The sequence below is a fragment of the Heterocephalus glaber genome, unplaced genomic scaffold (assembly GCF_053883595.1).
Source record: "Heterocephalus glaber isolate CG9 unplaced genomic scaffold, H.glaber_assembly_v1.0 deba00001666, whole genome shotgun sequence".
In the NCBI taxonomy this organism is placed as follows: Eukaryota; Metazoa; Chordata; class Mammalia; order Rodentia; family Bathyergidae; genus Heterocephalus; species Heterocephalus glaber.
Genome location: NW_028258406.1, coordinates 20,824,795 through 20,846,523, shown reverse-complemented (window position 1 = coordinate 20,846,523; position 21,729 = coordinate 20,824,795). Strand labels below are relative to the sequence as shown.

At 37.1% G+C, this 21,729-nt stretch overlaps 1 pseudogene; it reads left to right on the top strand.

Annotated features, from left to right (window-relative positions):
* Nucleotides 1-10,323: 10,323 nt before the first annotated feature.
* Nucleotides 10,324-11,773, top strand: LOC147822283 (lupus La protein pseudogene; annotated as a pseudogene).
* Nucleotides 11,774-21,729: the final 9,956 nt, after the last annotated feature.

The following is a 21,729-nucleotide window of genomic DNA, read 5'->3' as shown; positions in this document are numbered from 1 at the left end:
TCCACAACTAATAAGTGTGATCATGTTATAAAGTCTGAGAACTATTTCCACATTTGAAGTAAGATCCCAGAGGAGCCAAAAGATGTGGGGAAAGGGGTTTGGTGGGAGAAAGATACAGAAAGAATGAAAAGAGGATTAACCCAACCAATGACAGGGCTAGGATATGGGGAGTGGGGCTCAATACCAATAACCCCTTTTGCCTTATTGCTTAGTGTCAGAATGTATTTGAAATCTAAGGCAAAATTGGCTATTCCAATACCTTACTACCTTCTAAATTCAGTGAAGGGGCTGTAGGTCTGTTACTTTTAATCAGTTAACTATGAGATGTGCATTACCTTGACCATTGGGGAAGTAGGATGTAGGAAAGGTTACTTCTTACAGAATCATATGGTCATCCTTTAGCATATGTGTACGCACAGTCTTTGGCCATAACTCTCAATATTTCTAAAGGACAGAGAAGTTGAAACCAAAACTCACTAAAATCAGTTTCTAGTGCATCACTGTTTTGCTTCACACTTATTACTAAGAATCTAGAACCAGGGCCGGGGATTTAGCTCAGGAGTTCCGGCGCCTGCTGCGCAAGCACAAGGTCCTGCGTTCAATCCCCAGTACCAAAAAAAAAAAGAATCTAAAACCAAACTTGGCACCAGCTGATAAGCAACCAGATGTCTGCAGGTCACAGTCAATGGTGGTCAGGAGAACCCAGACTCAGCCCAGACCCTCATAAGCATTGAACTGGACTTCAGCTGCTCCATTCTCTACTGATAGATGAGAGCCAAACTAACGTGTAAGTCAACTCCCTTTACACATATAGTAGCTATAAATACTTTAAGCAAAAAAATTACATTCTTGTTTTAACTTTTTAAAAATATTTTAAGAGCTGCAATAATCAAAGGATGAAAAAGAGAACTAGCATATTTTTTGCCACATACAGTATTTCCCCAAGGAGTCTCTATGTGGTTTTATCCTCTTGTAAACTTTAAAAACACGATTAATTTGTATCTATTTATTTTGTACTAACCTTTGTGGTGGAATTTACTTATACTGTATGCTTGCCATCAAAAATCTGTTGTTTTGTTTTGTGTTGTGTTACAGGGGACTATTTTTAGTTTTTTATGCCAAAACATTGACTAATGGGCTAGTCATTGAGATGGGTTCTGAGATTAAAATCCTAGGTAGACACCTGAGTACTACAAGATGAGCCAAAAACAGATGACTATCACCAGGCATTCAAAAACCTATGGTCACAGTCAAGAAGTATAGATATCTTACCCAGAATATTTCTATTCAAAATCATATTACTTTTCCGAAATCCATAACACAGAACTTTCCAAACTCTATACGCTAAAGCACTGTTGTCCAAAATGTGTTCTGGGAAACTTCAGATCCAAGAGACTATGGAGGCAAATCAGATTATAAAGCTGTGTTTTCTGACAGTGAGAGTAAAAATAGTAATTATAACAGTTAGCAGAGTCTCAGATGCTGTCAACATTATTATTTAAAACTAAAATAAGAGCCATACAGATCACTTTGCTCAATTCAATTGTCCAAAGAAAGACCAAGCTGTTATCAACACATAACAAGGAGAAATTGCACCATAGCCTTTCACACAAAGGAAATAACTGGAACATGATCTTTATCCTTCTTAGCTGAAAAAGGTACAGTCTCACCCTGGGAGCAAGACAGAGGGGTCAAGAGTCTCCTACAAATGGCCCGAGCACACTATCCCTTCCTTAATAGCTTTTAATATTTCACAATGATTGTCTTTCTTTCTTCACTCATTTACTCTCTATCTTTCCCACCTGTAATGTAAGCGCAAAGAGAGAAGATCATGTCATTTGATTTCGAGCTGACCTAGCAGTAAGCTTGACATATACACATACGTAGTTGTAATTGAGTGAATGGATAAAGTTACCTGATTGAGAGACTAGGCTTCTAAGGTGACTTCAGAGTTTACTAAGAGTCATCAAAGAGATGGGTTTTCAAGAGTACCTGGAAAAATACCTCATGCAAACTCCCAGAATCATATCTCGACTGTATCAGCTTTTCTGTGCAATTTCTCTGCAAGCCCACCCAGCTTGTGTTCATAAGGTCACCAGCTTTATCTCTCTGTGTCTCATGCAATGATTCCAAGTGTGGTCCCACTGTGGGTCATAGGGGTGCGGTTGATTTTGGCAGACAAAACTTGCATCTGCATCTCTTTATATTTTAAATAAATCTTGTTGATTGAGATTTACTTAGCCAGATGGGGAGTAGGTAGCAGGCTCTTCCCCTGAGCTTTGCCCTATGTCCTAGGAGGCAGTCCATATGAGCTTAGGCTTAAGAGGACAAAGCAGCCCTCAGAAGCTTCATCATGAGAGAGTACAGCTTTATGGAGCCCTGAGGGAAGACAATGTTCCTCAGAGAATGACAGATCTACCCCTGCTGGAACAGATTTCTCATCCAAAGTAGAAATTTCACTTGCCACTCAGAGCTTACTTTACTTTTGAACAATTCTTTTGAGTACAAAGGAAATCAGTGCAAATGCCAAAGTGCTAATCAGATGATGAAGATAAGGAGAGTAATTATAACAGCCAACAGTTACATGTGGTGTATACTAAAAGTCCACTCTGCTATGCACTGTGCATGTCTGATTATTGTGATTAATTCCCTCAAACATCCTGTGATGCAGATTCTGTTATTGATCCCATTTTACAGAAGAGGAGAGGGAGGTACAATACCTATTAAATCAAACAACAGAAACCCAAGACAACAACCACAGGGCACTAAAGACCCCTCTCTGTCATCCCACAAATCCAAACACAATGTGCAGTAACAAAAGTGATGGCAATACTGGGGCCTAAGCAATGTATCTGCCTCTCCCAGCCATCTGGTGGCCACCTGAGAAAGACTTCATAGTATTGATTCAACTCATCTCAGAGGTGTATACCTTAGGTCCAAATGGACTCCTATAACTGCATTACTCACTCTCTTTTTAATCCGTTACTTAAAGCATTACTCAGATCCTCGTACTGGGGAGGGAATGGCAGGAAGTCAAGGTCAGTTATATATGGATGAAAATAATAATAATCTCAAAAACACCTGCACCTTTGAAAAAAAGCCATAGTTTGGAAACATCGGACTGTCTAAATGTTTTATAATTTGTCATTTAAGACCCATGTCATGGATGTTATTTTAAACCACATAGTATCCTCATGTCAGTGATCAAATTTTAAATAATCATCCTCTAATTAGAGTAACCTCCAATCAAAAATGAGTCACTGACCTTTTCTTTAGTGTTTATTTCAGTAAGCCAGAATAAACACATGAAATTGTTACCATAGAGACCAAAGGTACTGAAAGGACCCAGCCTCTCATTAAAAAATTGACACACCAGCAGGAAAAAAAAATGATGGATGTTGTAGTTATTTTAGGGAAAATCATGTCCCAAATGTTGAGGTTAAGTCAGCCACCCCTTTTCCTTCAGAAAAAAAAAAAAGTTTCCAACGCAAATGGTTTGAATTAATGCCATGGATATTTATAACAACAGTCTGGTTAGGGAACTTATTTGCTATTCATCAAGTAAACGTCCCAGAGGATTAAAGGAGCCCAAAGAAAATATTTTTAAAATAATAAATGAAATGCCTTTTGGGGTGGGAAGCAGCTATATTCGTATCATGACTGCTGGGTTGAGTCTTCAAAGCCCAAAGCCATTGGGACTGGACAATTCCACAGTGCCTTTAGTAGAGATCAGCAGGATACATATGTCCCAGATGTCATGCTGAAAGGAGACCCAGGGTTTTCTTAAGCTGACACTTCAGGTAGTAAATAAGAAAGAAACAAAGAGTAGCCCAGTACTCAGATCCAAAAATGGAAAGGCATTGATTGATAGTCTCTTTTAAACAATTCCTTTGATTTTGGAAAGAAAAGGTGGAGGAGGAAGAGATTTAACTTTTTAAATGTATCATTGGAAAATGCCATAGTCACTTTTAAAAAGCAGCAATGAATGAAGAAATATTGTTTTGGTGACATGATGCCTACACAGTCTTACCTAAGCAGATGGTGATTTTATGAATGACACCTCCAAATGCAGTGGCGTCCAGAGCTGGCAGGGGGGCCAAATGTTACCAGGTTCCTGAGAAGACCCTATAGGGAAGGGGAAAGCATTGGGTTTGCCTTCCTGCCTGGTCTCCACCTAGAAGTCTGGTCTCTGGTGACACAGAACCACACCAATTTTGTCTTTATTAAAAAATAGTGACTTCAGTTTTATTTTAAATACTTAACATCTATTTTTAAATATTACATTAAATATTTATTTTAGCCATTGCATTTTTGATGACTCCTGAAATTTTGTGCCTAAGAAAATTACCTCACTAACCACACCCAACTGCTGCATTCCTACTCTGAGGGTCCAACAGGCTCCTTCAGAAAAAGATCACCTGCTTCCCCAGACAGAAGGTGGGAGGACACTTCTCAGGAAGAGTCACTGTCAGCAGAAGTCAGTTTGCTTACTTCCCTCTTGTCAACAGCTTTTGCTTATAAGATTTCTTTCTCTACAAATAAGTCCAAGTACAGCCTACCAGACACCACTCCTAAACCTCAAACTGAGAGGCATGATGAAAGTGCTGGTTTTGGAGTTCTGGTTTCAGCCCCTTGTCTGCCACTTTCTCTGCCAGGTCCGCAAGCCTTGGTTTCCTCTGTGTTATCTGTGTTAGGGGATAGAAAGGAGCTGAACTCCTAAGCTTGATATGAAGATTCAATGGGATAATCAGTCAGCTATGCAGAAACACAAAACATTTGTCCTGCAAATCCTGATTCCTCCACAAGTTATTTCACCCCTCAGAATCTGCTTCCACTTTTTGTAAAATGGAAAAATATTAGCACTCTCTTAAGATTCAGTAAGGACTAAATGAGTTACTGTACATGAAGTCCTAGACAATGGTGGTGAACCTATGGCATGTGCGCTGTAGTGGGTTCTTTGTATTGTTGAAAGCTCTAAAAGGCTTGCCATCACTGGCCTAGGACAATGTCTACACATAGTGTTAGCTATCATTATTCCAACTATGACCATTGTTATCATGCTGGTTTATTTGTTCCTCTGTTCCTCGTCTTCCTCTAATCACTCCTATTACTACCATTACCACTGCTACTGTTACTGTTCTGGCTGTTTGGTAGTTAAGATAGTGGCAACAAAATAGCAAGTCCTTCCTTTCTGTGAGGCATCCTTAGGCTGTGTTTAGACATTCAAATTAATTTACCATATGCTATGCTTTTTAAATGTTTTAAGTTATTTTCTACATATGATGCCAAATAAGCTATTGAATTGATTCGCTCGGGGATTTTGGGGTGTTTTTTTTGGTTTTTCAGCTGAGTTGTTTGGTTCTGCTGCAGGCAGAAATCCGAGACAACAGAGGAGTTGTTGTACTTCAATTGTTTATAAAGTAGCGGCATAAAAATAATCTTTAAAGCTAAGAGAATGTTAATATTTAGATTTATCTAAGAGAAAATAATAACACTCTGTGATTTCTTCCCTCCTCACTTCCAGGGCAAACATTTTTAAGGGAGGATTTTATTTTGTAACATAAATTGTTTTCTATATGACCCCAAAGACATGGGTGATTAATGGTGAGCTATAGAAAGAGACGCCCATAATCAGGAGCTTGGAAACAGTAGATATAAACATGTATTTTGTTTGTGAAACACATGGCTTGGGGAAAAAAATCACATCTTGCTAGATGTCACAACAGGGCCAATCAATATATTGAGAAAAAAGTTATCAGAACAAAGATTTTTAAATAAAATCAAAATCAGATTCAATACATATTTGCATATATATACCATATTAAGCCCAGACAAAATTTTATCCAGGTTTATTTCTTCATCTTCATCATGATCATCATTATCATAACTGTTGCTAATCATAACTTGTATTAGAATTGGTTTAGCATTGTGATTATGATTTAACTACAAGGAATTTAACCAAACACGTACTACCTTGAATACAGATAAACGTTTTCATCCAATGGATCATTAACATTTCAAGACTGTGTAATGTACTGTGTATGGTTTATTATCACTAACAATAGAATTAATGATATCTAACATTTAGTGGGCACTTTTGAAGCACCAGACAGTAGTCTAAATTCCCTAAATGCATTGAATCTTCTAATCCACATAAAAATCTCTATGGAATTTTTACCATCACTTTATTGATAAAAGCATTCAGACTTAGAGAAAGCAAGTGACTTGACTGATGTCATGTTTATGAACAGAGTTAGGATCTGAACATATGTCTGTACACCAAAGCCCATTCTCTAAACCACAGAACTAAGCAGGGAACCACCCACATCAGCAAGGACACCTCATCTGCTCACCATGAACATCTGGTATGCCAAACTGAGCTGTCCTAGTCCTGCTCCATACATTCACTGGTCACTGAACCTGAATTAGGAAGACTTTTACTCAAAGCAAACAGCAGCATCAGTAGGTGTCATCATTTTTTTTTACATTTGTTAAATAGGACAGCAGGACTCTTGGTCAGGACCAATGCATCTGGCCACACAAGACGTATACCATACAAATGTAGGAAGAACTGCCACTAATTGAGTACTGTTTGACTTCTCCCCCCCCACCTTCTAGAATTGGGTAATATGATACACCTACCCTGGATGCTCTTATATGTGGTTGTGACTTAACTTCAATGTACCAGCAAGTGATTGGACAGGAGTAATTATCTGACCAAGGGGAGCCAATAAGATTGTGTGGAAAGTGAACTGAGATTCACAAAGGAGCCTCTTCCATTAGTGTAGGTGCTACTAGATCTAAATGGGACATGAGGCCTTTGGTGGGGGGGCATCACAAACTGCCCAAATGGGTTTGCAAAAGAAGCTAAAATTAAAGAGGGGGAGGGAAGATGCATAGGGAGAGATGAAAGAGCTCATGTAGCCCCCTGTAGAGAAAGTTAAAAAGAAGAAAAAGAAAAGGAGTTCTTTAACTTTCAAAAAATTCCCTCAGGCCCAGATATGCTTTTCTGCTTGGTTTCTAGGAGATTTTTGTGTATCTTTTTAATAAACTTTTTTGTATCTGCCTGAGATTAAGAACATTCTGATACCATTCTTATAAGACAAAGAAGATCCCATTCTTGACTAGTCTTCATCAACTGAAATATTTCTTTATTGTACAAAAATCAAGTTTGAATCTTGGTCCCCAGATCCATATGTGCAAGAAATATGACTTTTTTATTTAAATTTTTATTAGTACATGTTTGCAGTACATACTGATTACATTCATTGTGGGAAGTTGGTAACTTTATTTTTCCATATCCCCAGCAAATTTCTATTTTGAGAGCCCATGCTGATGGGGTGGCATAAGCTTACTCTTAATCACTTCAAGATTGCAGGGGTTGAGTAGTACAAGGAAGCATGAATGGAGTGGAAGACAGTGAGTTCCCCAGTTATCATCCTTAGTGACCCACAATGTTATCTCTGGAGAGGTTCCCTGGCCTGCCTGGTCCTGGTTGTCACCCAGAAAGGACACTACTGCCAAGCCCCACATTTCTATGTCTCTGCTCTTGTTTATCCCTGTTCTTCTTCCTGCTGTGCAGGAATTCACTTAGGGCTCCAAGGCAGAGGGCTGTGATAAACCATGGAACTGGTCAAGAACCCACCTACTTGATTCAAAAAATTTTTCTTCCCACCACTGGGCCATGGAAAACTGATGTTTAGTTAAGGTCCTTCCTGTCCATATAGCTATTTCTCCTTTGGTCCCTAGCCAGAAGCAAGGCCCAAGTCCTGTGTACACTCAGCCCCCACAGGCTGGGGCTGGGGCTCTGTAATCACACCTTCCAGGGCTTAGTCTGGGCTCTAGTCCTCTTTTTCAGGGACAGATGTTTCTGAACTTACCTCCACAGTTTCCGAATGCTTCTTACGCCCAAGAAATCCTTTCCTCCTTGCGGAGGGTGGGTGGCCCTCAGGTCTCAGGTATTCTTGCTCATTTATTATCCATGCTCCAAGATTCTTTTCTTTCCTGAAAGAACAAGGCTTTCAGAACTCAAAAGGCAGGATTTGACTTCTTTTCCTGAGTTTGCTCTATGATCTACCATCCCTAAAGCAGAGTCCAAACTAGACTAGTTTACTGATTAGAAGAGGAGCCAGTAGAAAATCTACAATGTGTTATTTTAAAATATTAAACCACAGTGCTGCTTTGGTATCCCTGAGTATCACAAAGCTGTATTCTGTCCATAGACTGATTTCCTGTCCACTCTCGCCAGGTGATATTGGCCACATATCAAAAGCTAAGTTGATGGCTCTGTGAATCTGCCATTTTAAATGTAATAATGGTGATGATGTATACTGTACCATTTGTCTAGTTTTAGAGTAAGTATTTAGAATAAGTTCTGCATTGTAAACTTTGGAGAAAATTGTAAATAGAGATTTGTCCTCTTTCCCTGTTTCATACTCTGTTAAACTTGTGATAAACATTAAGACCTTTACTTCCTAAAATAACAATAGCAGTTTGCACCTGCGGCTCATATTAAATAATGTAAATTTGTAAATAATATAATATATATCTTATTATCTTAAAGAAAGATTTCCTTATGTGGAAAGGAACTTATGAATGATTTATAGAAAATATATTCACATGAAGTACCACTTTATCAAAAGAAAATTAGTCATACTGCTTTATCAGAGTAAATATCAAAAGTGGTAACTATGTCTAAGCCTGACTTAGGCATTTGCTCTTTCTTTATTTTCTAGCCCCAAAGAATTGTACCTTTTTCAAGCTTCCCACAGACCTCATACCTTCATCAGGATCTTTTAACCGAACAATTGCAATTGCTTATTCTTCCTTTGGTACATTCAGTGTAGATATAGTAAGAAGCACTGTGTCAGCACCAAAATGCAAAGATGACTAGGACAAGGAGCATCTCTTGCAGGATAATGGACAAGACAGAAATTACAACACAAAGGGAAGTTCTATAATGAATAACTCACTAGCATTAAGTTCTGTTTTCTGTGTTAAAAGAAAAACTTCAGACAAATTAAATTTAGCCGAACTAAATTGAGAAGAAAATTATTCTCAAATCTGGAAACCCTCAGAACCAGAACAAGTTAAAAGAAATTCCAGGGTGCTTTGTGGTCAGAAAGCATGTATAGATAGAAACAGAAATAAGATATAGAAAATAGGGATGAGGTACAGAAAGAGCCCATTTGGTTACTTGGCATTTGTCCTATTTGAATATAGCGGCTGTGATTGACCAAAACTTAACTATTGTTTAAGAGTACAATGCTAAGTTAGGCTTCTCCTTAGTTTGCTTACTACATTCGGGTGTAGTTTCTTCTCTAAGGACCCAGGATGGAGGCCTCCTCAGGTCAAATTTAGTTTAATATTCATATAATGTTCTAGGGCTAGGCTTATCATTTCTAGCTTCTACAATGGCCCAGTTCCTTTCCTTTAATTCACACCATATTAAATCCTACTCTGCTAAAAGACTTGGTGGCTTCTCAGGGTCCTCAGAGATGGGTTCTGGTAACACTAAATTTTGGAAATCTAGTAAGGTATTACACAAAAGGGTTCTATGGTCAGTTCCTATTTTGGTTTGGGTCTGAAAAGGCCTTGAAAAGTTCATAGGTTGAAAGCTTGGTGTCCAGTGCAACAGTATTCAGTGGTGGGGCTTTTGGGGGGTGATTAGATCATGATGGCTCAGACTTCATGATTCATAGTTCAATGGGCTAGCAGGAGGTGGTGGAAACTTTAGGAGATAGGACCTAGTTGGAGAAAGAAGGTCACTGGGAGGTGTGCCCTTGAAGGGTATACCTTGTTCCAGGTCCCTTCCTCTTTCTCATTCTTCTGCTGCCCACCAAGAAGTGAGCACCACCACGTTCTCCCTTTCATGATGTCCTGCCTCACCACAGGCCAAGACACAACAGAGACAATGTAAGCATGGACTGAAACCATGTGCCCAAATAAACCTTTCCTCTTTCTAAGTTGTTTCTCTCAGGTATTAAGTTGTAGTGACCAAAAGCTAACAAGCACAATTCCCTTAGTACATGGTACATTTTAACATGCTTTTTACTTATATTTCTCTGTTTTCAATGCCCCTCACTTTACTCCTTTTATTATACCTTTATCTCATCCATTTGAACTCAATACTACAAAATCCACTCTTGCCTAATCTTTCCATATCACTGGTTTCCATAGCACAGCCTTTCTGCATATGGTAGCACCAATCACTTCGTATTACACATTTTTCTGCCTCCCTAAATAGATTGCAAGCTCCTTGGACTTCTGCTTTGTATTCTCAGCATCCTGTCAATTGTCTACTATAGAAGTGAGAGCTGAGCGTGTTAGTTAGGCTGGCAGTGCTGAGGAGTGGGGAGGTCTTCGTTGTTGTTAGTGAACCTGTGGCACGCATGCAGGACCACGGCCTTAAAGATTAGCCACAATGGCTGAAAATGGTGATAATGAAAAACTAGCTGCTCTGGAGGCCAAAATCTGTCATCAAATTGAGTATTATTTTGGAGACTTCAATTTGCCATGGGACAAATTTTTAAAGGAACAGATCAAATTGGATGAAGGCTGGGTACCCTTGGAAATAATGATAAAATTCAACAGGCTCAATCGCCTAACAACAGATTTTAATGTAATAGTTGAAGCATTGAGCAAATCTAAAGGAGAACTCATGGAAATCAGTGAAGATAAAACTAAAATCAGAAGATCTATGAACAAACCCCTCCCTGAAGTGACTGATGAGTATAAAAATGATGTAAAAAACAGATCTGTTTGTATTAAAGGCTTTCCAACGGATGCAACCCTCAATGATATCAAAAAATGTCTAGAAGATAAAGGTCAAGTACTAAATATCCAGATGAGAAGAACATTACACAAAGCATTTAAGGGATCAATATTTGCTGTGTTTGATAACATTGAATCTGCTAAGAAGTTTGTAGAAACTCCGGGCCAGAAGTATAAAGACACAGACTTGCTAATAGTTTTTAAGGAAGATAATTTTGCAAAGAAAAATGAAGAAAGAAAGCAAAATAAAGTGGAAGCTAAATTAAGAGCTAAACAAGAGCAAGAAGAAAAACAGAAGTTAGCAGAAAATGCTGAAATGAAATCTCTAGAAGAAAAGATTGGATGCTTGCTGAAGTTCTCAGGTGACTTAGATGATCAGACCTGTAGAGAAGATTTGCATGTCCTTTTCTCAAATCATGGTGAAATAAAATGGATAGACTTTGTCAGAGGAGGAAAGGAGGGAGTAATTCTATTTAAGGAAAAAGCCAAGGAAGTACTGGATAAAGCCAAAGATGCAAACAATGGTACCCTACAATTAAGGAACAAAGAAGTGACGTGAGAAGTACTGGAAGGAGAGGTGGAGAAAGAAGCTTTGAAAAAAATCATAGAAGATCAACAAGAATCCCTAAACAAATGGAAATCAAAAGGTCGCAGATTTAAAGGGAAAGTAAAAGGAAATAAAGCTGCCCAGCCTGGATCTGCTAAAGGAAAAGTACAGTTTCAGGGCAAGAAAACAAAATTTGATAGTGATGAAGAACGTGATGAAAATGGTGCAGCTGGACCAGTGAAAAGAGCAAGAGAAGAAACAGACAAAGAAGAACCTGCATCAAAACAACAGAAAACAGAAAATGGTGCTGGAGACCAGTAGTTTAGTAACCATTTTTTTTTAATTCATCTTAGATTTTAAGCTGCTTTTTGTCTTTGGAGGCTTTTAAAAAGAAAACCGAATTAGGTCCACTTCAATGTCCACCTGTAAAAAAGGACAATTATTTTGTTGTTGTTTTAACTTGTCTTTTTGTTCTTGTTATCCACACACATTTTTTTAAAAATATGTACTTGTTTGTGTTCACATGACTCAAATATCAAAAAGAAGATTCTTCCACTAAATTGCCTTTGTAATATGAGAATGTATTAGTATAAAATAACAAAATATATACTATACAAAAAGAAAAAAAAAAGAAGTGAGAGCTTACACGTTGAAAGTTTCAGGTAAATGTTCCACATAAAAACTCCTTTATTTCTTTTCAAGCCACCAGAAAAATCCAGGTGTGAATTTGGCCTGGATCTTTAATTTGGCTCCACCTTTCTCTCAAATTTAAATATGATACTTAAAACAGGGCTCTTATCAATAAATAAGTATCCATAATTACTATATAGAGATTCCTAATTCATTTGTTATGGCTCAAATTTTTTATTCGTGCCAATTTACAATCACATATCATTCATTATACTACTAGTTCTTCTTAGTTCATTGAAAAGAAAGTTTTGTGTTATTATCTGTGTGTTTCTTTTTTATAAGAATCTTATTGGTTTATGTCTTGTATTCTGAGTAACTACAGATTTGGATGTAGTTTTAATCTTCAGCATGTGGATAACCAATTTTCCCAGCACCACTTATTAAACAGGCTATCTTTCTTCCAGTGAAGGAGTTAGGCTCTTTTGTCAAAGATAAGGTGGCTGAATATGTCTGAAGTTGTTTCTGCATCTTCTAATCTGTTGAATTATCCACAGGTCTGTTTTGGGGGGGGGGGTTGTTTGTTTATTTTGTTTTGTTGCCAGTGCCATACTGTTTTAACCACAGTAGCTTTGTAGTATAATTTCAAGTCAGGGACTGTGATGCCCCTTGCCTTGCCTTTCTTGCCCAGAACTGCTTTTGCTATTCTATGTCTCTTTTGATTCCAAATGAATTTTAAGATTGCTTTCTCTAATTCTTTGAGATATGCTATTGGTATTTTTATTGGGATTGCATTAAATCTGTGTAACAGTTTTGGAAATATGGCCATTTTCATTATATTGGTTCTCCCTACCCAAGAACAAGGGGCGTCTTTCCATTTTCTGATATCCTCTTCAATCTCCTATTTCAGAGTACTGTAGTTTTCCATGTAAAGACCCTTTATTATCTTTGTTAGATTGATTCCTAGGTATTTTATTTTTTTGGATGCAACTGTGAGACGTGTTGTTTCCTTAATTTCTCTCTCAGTGAGATATATATGAATGTTATTGATTTTGAGTATTAACTTTGTATCCAGCTACAGAATTAGACGATTAAATCCAGAAGTCTTGTAGTGGAATTTTTTGGTGCTTCTACATAGAGTATCATGTCATCCACAAATAATGATAATTTAATTTCTTCCTTTCCTATCCTTATTGCTTTTATTTCTTTCTCTTGTCTAATTCCTCTGGCTAATGTTTCCAGAACTATATTGAATAAGGATGGTGACAGTGGACATCCTTGTCTTGTACCTGATTTTAGAGTGAAAGCTTTCACATTTTTTCCAGTTAGTATGATTTCGACTGTTGGTTTGTCATAGATAGCTTTTATAGATTGAGATAAAAACCATCTATTCCAATTTTCTATAGAGTTCTTATCATGAATGGGTGCTAGACTTTGGCAAACACTTTTTCTGCATCTATTGAGATGATGATATGGTTTTTCTCATTGGCTCTCTTAATATGGCGTATTACATGTATGGATTTGCATATGTTGAACCATCCCTGCATCCCTGGGATGAATCCTACTTGTTCATGGTGTATAACTTTCTTGATGACTTGGTGCATTCTGTTTGCCAGTATATCATTGAGGATATTTTTTAAAATATTATTTTATTGATACATTTTAGGTATACTATTCATCATTCATCAGACAATCATCATTGGAAATTTGCACCTTTACATAATCTCTCTTGATTCTTATTTTTCCCCCTTCCCCTGCCCTCCCTTTAACCCCTCCTTCCCTCCCTATTTACAAAGACTTTGTTTCCATTTTTTCATTTTCTTATATTAATTCCATTCCCTTCTTTCTTTTCCCCTATCCCTCCCACTTCCCCTTTCCCTTTGCCCCTTTTCTTCCTATTTCACATTATCTGTTATACTTTTTAGTTCTTATTTATACTTTCAGTTTCTCACACTAGAGAAATTCTCGGTATTTACACATGTGTGTTCTGTTTATTTCACGTAAGAGTATCACCTCAATGTGCATCCATTTAGCTATAAATGTCTCTAATTTCTCATTTTTAATGGCTGAGTAGTACTTCATTTTATTTTTAAAAACCACATTTTCTTTATCCAGTCTCCAGTTGATGGGCATTTGGGCTGCTCCCAAGTTTTAGCTATTACAAATTGTGCTGCTATGAATATGATTGCACATATATCACTGTGGTATGATTCTTTTAATTCTTTGAGGAAGATACCCAGCAGGGGAATAGCTGGGTCAAATGGGACTTCCAGTCCTAGTTCTTTGAGGTATCTCCATACTAATTTCCACAGTGGTTGCACCAGTCTACACTCCCAGCAGCAGTGGAGCAGGGTTCCTCTTTCCTCACAGTCCTGCCAGCATTTGTTATTGATTTTATGATAGCAGCCATTCTTTCTGGAGGTGGAATCTCAGCATTGTTTTCATTTGCATCTCTCGAATGACAAGTGATGTTGAGCATTTTTTATATGTTTATTTGCTATTTCTACTTCTTTGAGAAATGTCTGTTCATTTCAGATTCCCATTTTTGGATTGGATCTTTAAATTTGGGAGGTCTGATCTTTTTTTAAGTTCTTTATAGATTCTAGATAGTAGGCCTTTCTCTGAGGAACTGCAGGTGAAGATTTTTTCCCACACTGTGGGTTGTCTCTTCACAATGTTGGTGGTTTCTCTTGCTGTGCATAAGCTTTTTAATAAGAAGAGATCCCACTTGTTGATTGTGAGGATTTTTGAGTATATGTTCTTTAGGGAGATTGGCCTGTAGTTATCTTTTATGATTGGATCCTTCTCTGGTTCTTTCTTTGTTTTTGTTTTTATCCAGTACCAGGAATTGAACTCAGGACCTTGCAATTGCCAGGAAGGCATGGTGCCACTGAGCTAAATCCCCAGGCCCCTTCTCTGGTTTTAGATCAGGGTAATTCTTACTTCTAGGAATGAACTGGGGAGTATTACTTCCCTTTCAACTTCATCAGTTTTGAGAAGTAGCAGAATTAGGACTTCTCTAAATTTCTTACAGAATTTAACAGTAAAACCATGAGGGTCTGGGCTTTTCTTTCTTGGTAGGTTTTCAATTACATCTTCAAATTCGTTGACTGATATTGGTTTATGTCAAATTTTAATATCTTCTTGATTCAGCTTTGGTAATTTATATCTGTCCTTTTTTTCTGTGTTTTCCATCTTATTAGAATATGGGTTCTCAAAGTTGCATGGATGAACTTTGTGATTTCTGTAGGATCTGTTGTTATTTTGCACTTTTCTTTTTTTTTCTGCATTAAGTTTACTGGTACATTTTAGGTATACTATACAGTTACATTCATCATTGGGATCTTATACTTTTACATGATGTATCTTAGTTCATATTTTTTCCCCATTCCCCTGGCCTCCCTTCCCTATTTACAAAGACTTTGTTTCAATTTTTTCTTTTTCTCATACTTTTTCTTTTCCCTTCTTTACTTTTCCCTACCCCCACTTCCCATACCCCTTTAGGCCTTTTCCTATTTCATATTATCAATTATACATTTGATCCATATATGTTTGTTTTGCTTTGTTTTGTTTTGATACTGGGGATCGAATTCAGGACATTTCTCTTGCAAGCCAGGCAGTGGAGGCCCCATCTTGATGCATATTTACACTTTTAGTTTTTCAGACCAGAGAAACTATTCAGGGTTTACACATGTGTGTCCTATTTATTTCACTTAAGAGTATGGCCTCAATGTGCATCCAGTTAGCTATCAATGTCTCTAGTTTCTCATTCTTTATAGTTGACTAGCACTCCATTTTATAAAAAACACATCTTCTTTATCAGTCTCCAGTTGATGGGTAATTGAGCTGTTTCCAAGTTTTAACTATTACCACTATGCCACTATAAACATGGGTGCACATATATTGCTGTGGTATAATTCTTTTGGGAAGATACCCAGCAGAGGAATAGCTGGGTCAAATGAGAACTCTAGTCCTACTTTTTGAGGTATCTCCATATTGATTTCCACAGTGGTTGAACCACTCTGGACTCCCACCAACAATAGAGAAGGGTTCTTTTCTCCCAATTATTGGTTGATTTCTTGATAGCACCCATTCTTTCTGGGGTGAGATAGAATCTCAGTGTTGTTTTCATCTGCATCTCTCAAATGACCAGTGATGTTGAACATTTTTTATATGTTTATTTTTGTTGCTTTTACTTCTTTGTCTGAGAAATGTCTGTTCATTTCAGATGCCCATTTGTAAATTAGGTCTTCATATTGGGGGGGGGGTCTGATTTCTATGAGTTCTTTATATATTCTAAATAGTAGGCCTTTGTCTGAGGAACAGCTGATAAAAATTTGTCCCACATTGTAGATTATCTCTTAGCTCTGTTGCTGGTTTCTCTTGCAGTGCAAGAGCTTTATAATAATGTGAGATCCCAATTGTTGATTGCTTATGCTAGTTCCCATGCTACTGAAGACTTGTTCATAAAGTCTTTTCCTATGCCTATGGCTTCGAGAGTGCTACCTAACTTATCTACCAGTAAGTTTAGTGTTTCTGTTTTAATATTTAGATCTTTAATTCCCCTTGATTTTAGTTTAGTGCATGGTGAAAGACAGGGGACTACTTTTACTCTTTGGCATGTTGAGATCCACTTTTCCAACACCATTTATTAAAGAGGCTATCTTTCCTCCAGTGAGGATGGCTGGCTCTTTCGTCAAAGATGAGGTGGTTGAGTATGTCTGGAGTTGTTTCTGCATCTTCTAATCTTTTCCACTGATCCTCAGGTCTGTTTCTTTATCAGTACTATGCTGTTTTTATCACTGTAGCTTTGTAGCATAGTTTCAAGTTGGGGATTGTGGTACTCCTGCCATGTCTCTATTGCCCAGAATTGCTTTTGTATTCTAGGTCTCTTCTGGTTTCAAATGAATTTTTGGATTGTTTTCTCTAGTTCTGTGAAACATATTGTTGGGATTTCAACCAGGATTGCATTGACTCTGTATAGCAGATTTGAAACTATGGCCAATTTCACTATATTGGTTCTTCCTACCCAGGAACAGGGGATGTCTTTCCATTTTTTTACATCCTTTTCCATCTCTTTTTTCAGAGTGCTGCAGTTCTCAGGTCTTTTGCTTCCTTTGTTAGATTGATTCCTAGATATTTCATTTTTTTGGATGCTATTGTGAAAGGAATTGTTTCCCTAATTTATCTCTCAGTGAGTCTGTTATTTGTGTACAAGAAGGCTATTGATTTTTGAGTGTTGATCTTGTATCCAGCTACTCTACCAAAACTGTCAATTAAGTCAAGAAGTCTTTTGGCAGAGTTTTTTTGGTCTTCTCTGTAGAGTATCGTATCATCAGCAAATAATGGCAGTTTAACTTCTTCCTTTTCTATCTTTATTCCTTTTATTTCTTGCTCTTGTCTAATTTCTGTGGCTAATGTTTCCAGAACTACATTGAACAGGAGTAGTAAGAGTGGGCATCCTTGTCTTGTTCCTGTTTTTAGCATGAAGGATTTCAGTTTTTGACCATTTAGTATTATGTTGGCTGATGGTTTTTCATAGATAGCCTTGATCAGGTTGAGAAAAAGACCATCTATTCCAATTTTCTGTAGGGTTTTTATCATTAATGGGTGTTGAAATTTGTTGAATGCTTTTTCTGCATCAATTGAGATGATCATATGGTTTTTGTCCTTGGCTCTGATAATATAGTGTATTGCACTTATTGATTTACATATGTTGAACCATCCTTGGATCCTTGGGTTAAATCTGACTTGGTCAGGGTGTATGATCTTCTTGATGACCCTCTATATTTTGTTTGCTAGTATCTTATTGAGGATTTTTAAATCTATGTTCATTAGGGAGATTGGCCTGTAGTTCTCTTTTTTGGTTGATTCTTTCTCTGCTTTTGGAATCAAAGTAAAACACTTGTTTCCAGGAATGAATTTGGAAGTATTGCTTCCCTTTCAATTTCATTGAAAAGTCTGAAGAGTAGTGGCAATAATTCTCTAAATGTCTTGTAGAATTCAGCAGTGCAACCATCAGGACCTGGGCTTTTCTTTGTTGGTAAATTTTTAATTATGTTTTCAATTTCACTGACTGTAATTAGGGTGTTTAGAATCTTTATATCATTGTCATTCAACTGTGGTAATTACTATGTATCTAGGAAACTGTCCATTTCTTCTGTGTTTTCATTTTATTAGAGTACATGTTCTCAAAGTAGGTATTGTAGACCTTCTGGATTTCTACTGGATCTGTTGTGACTTCACCTTTTTCGTTCCTAATTGCATAGATTTGAGCCTTTTCTTTCCTTTTTTTTTTTTGATAAGTTTGACTAAGTGTTTATTGAATTTATTTATTCTTTTGAAAAAACTAACTCTTCAATTTGCTGATTTTTTGTATCATTCTCTATCATGCACTAATTTCTGCTCTGATGTTTATAATTTCCTCCCATAGATAAACTTTGGGTTTGTCTTGCTATTCTCTTTTTAGAAGCTTGAGGTTCAACTTTAGGTTGCTTTTTTGACCTCACTTTGTTTTCCCAGTATGGGCATTCACTGGTATGAATTTCCCTTGTAGAACTGCTTCATTGTGTCTTGTGTATTCCTGTATGTTGTATTGGCATTATGATTTAATTCCAGAAACTGTATAATTTCTTCTTTAATTTCCTGTGACTCATTGGTTGTTCAGAAGAGTGTTATTCAATTTCCATGTGTTTGTGGAGTTCTTGAGGTTTCTTAGGCTATTTATTTCCTGTTTAATTGCACTATGGTCTGATAATATACATGGGATAACTTCAATTCCTTTGCATTTACTTAAGCATGTTCTATGAGCTAGTATGTGGTCTATTTTGGAGAATGACCCATGTGCAGCTGAAAAGAATGCATATTCTGATTTGGGGTGGGGACACTCTGTATACATCTATTAAGTCCATTTCTTCAAAAGCTTGGTTCAGTTCTAGGATTTTGTTGTTGACTTTTTGTCTAAATGATCTGTCAATTTGTGACAGTCGGGTATTGAGGTCTCCCACTACAGCTGTATTAGTGCTTATTTGGTTTTTCATGTCCATTAATATTTTTTTTGTACAGTTGGGGTCATTTGTATTTGGTGTATTTTGTTCCCTTTACAATGATGTACTGACCTTCGTTTTTTTTCTTAATTAGTTTTGGTTTCAAATCTACATTGTCTGTAAATAAGAGAGCTACCCTTGTTTTTTTCCAGGCTCCTGTCACATGGAGAACAATTTTCCCTCCTTTTACTTTCAGTCTATGAATTTCTTTTTCAACTATGTGGGTTTCTTTCTATACAACATATTATTGGATTTTGGTTCTTAATCCATTCTGTCAGTCCATTTCTTTTGATTTGTGAATTGAGGCCATTAACATCGATGCTTATAATTGATGCATACTGACTCATCCTTGTCATGATATTTTAGTGTTGTTGGATCTTTCATTTTTTATTTTTTCCCCTCTCACTTTAATTTCTTGCCCTGCCTGGTAGATTTGCTCTGTTGGGCCTCCTGAACTTGTGACCTTCATCCTCTTTTTCTAGGATATTGTTTAGAATTGTTTGGAGTGCTGTTTTTGTATTCAAGAAGTTTCTCTGGTGTTTTTTGTCATGGAAGTATCTTATTTCCCCATCAATTTTGAAAGATAATTTTGAAGGATACATCAGTCTAGGTTGGAGGTTGTTTTCTTGTAGGGCTTGAAATACCTCACTCCAGGCTCTCCTTGACTTGAAGGTTTGTGTTGAAAAGTCTGCTGTGATTCTGATGGACTTTCCTTTGTAAGTGATTTGTTTCTTTTGTCTAAATGCTTGTAGTATTTTGTTCTTCTGTTGGGTTTCCAGGATCTTGATTATTATATGTCTAGGTCTAGATTTTTTTTTTTTTGGTCATGGCTAGTTGGAGTCCTATATGCCTCACTTATCTGTATGTCAAATTCTTTCACTCTGTTTGGGAAGTTTTCTGTCATTAATTCTGTGAACCATTTATTTATGTCATCTGTACTTTCTTCTGCTTTTTCATGGATTCCTATCAATCTTATATTATTCTTCTTTGAGTCATCTAGGAGCTGTTGGATCGATTTTTCATGCTCCCTTACTATTTTAAGAGATCTCTCTTTTCATGGTCACTAACTGCAATCCTATCTTCTATATATGATATTCTATCTTCACATTCCCTTAATCTGCTGTGAATACTTTCAGTGGAGTTTTTAATCTCCTGGATATCTGTTTGAATCTGTTTCATGGATTCCATTTCTTTTCTATGTTGGGCGTTCATGGTTTCCATTTCTTTCATATGCTGGGTATTCATGGCTTCCATCATGGTCCTGAGCTCATTTATTTTTTTTATCTGTTTCTGTTCTAGAGTCTCTAATCGTGTCTTTCACTCTGCTCACCATCTCTGTAGTTGTCTGGGAAATTATTTGTTTTGAATTTTTCCAGAGCCTCATTCATCTGTTCTGTTACTTCCTGTGCTATCAGTTCAGGGTGTCTGGATAGTTGATTATCCGATTTTTCCATTTCATTTTCCCCAAAATTTGCCTTTGGTGAGCTGGAAGTCTAGGTTTGTGCCTTGCTTAGGTGTGTTCTCATTTTTATTTTTGTTGTTGGTACTGTTTTTGGTTTAATTCCTAGGTTGATACTGTAATATTGCTTATTGTAAGTATCTTTGTTGCTTGTATTTAGAACCCTTATGGAATGATTGCTTCTCAAAAGTGTCTTCCAGATATAGCTGGTCTTTAGGTTTTGAGTCTCTAATGACTCTTAGGTAATCTCATATTCAGTATACCAGGAAGGACAATTGATTAGATCAATCACGACACCTTAGCCCAAATGATACAATCAGCAACAAAATAGCATTAAGCATAGTTTAGAAAATGACAACTTGTGGTAATTATTAATCTATCACCTTTAACCATGTGAATTAAATCAAAATGGAGGACTAGCCCAACATATGTTTATAGTGAATAAACTCTTCAATATAGCAACTTTAGTCTTTGGGATGGGGACTTAGAAGGCATTGAGGAGGGAAGGATAGATAGGTAGAAGAACAGAGAAAGTTTAGAAATGAGGCCAGAGGACACAGAAAGGTCATGCAAACTCTGGGAAGCTGTTGAAGATGAGGAGAAGACAGAACAAAAGAAAAAACACAAGAACACAATAACCTAACAGCAATAGGGAGGTGAGAAATTGTATTCACTTTTCTTTAAAACTAATGAGAATGGAGAGAAGGAAAAAGAGAGAAGAAAAGAAAAATAAAAAAAAGAAATCCAAATTATGACAGGAATAGCAACAAAAATGGAGAGAGATGAAGAACAAGGTGGGAGAGAGAGAAAAGAAAAATATAAAAAGAAAAAATTTGAAAAGAGAAGAGAAAAAAAATTTTTAAATATTAAAAATAAGAGAAAAAAGTATCTTTGAAAATAAAAAATAAAAATAAAGAGCCTCCTTCAGGGTAGGAGGCCTCCTTCTGCTGTTACAGTAGACAATGTGGGCAGCACTGTGCAGATCTAAATCAGTTAGTATCAGTAACCCAGCAGTCCCCTGTGATTGAAGCTGATTTCTGGCTTCAAGGCCCAAGTTGAGCTCCCTGACCTCCTGCAGGGTTGAACTATGCAAGGTTCTACTCCAGGTTCCAGCTTCCCTTCCCCTGGAAATAGTCCAGGCTCCAATGGGAGATGGTAATCCCTCCAACTTAACAACTATGGTTGTCTGGGGTGCCTTTATTGCAAAGATTTTCTTCACTTTTCCAGTGGGCTTCAGTTTTCATCAAGAAGCCTCAGGGAGGCCCTCTTACTGCTGT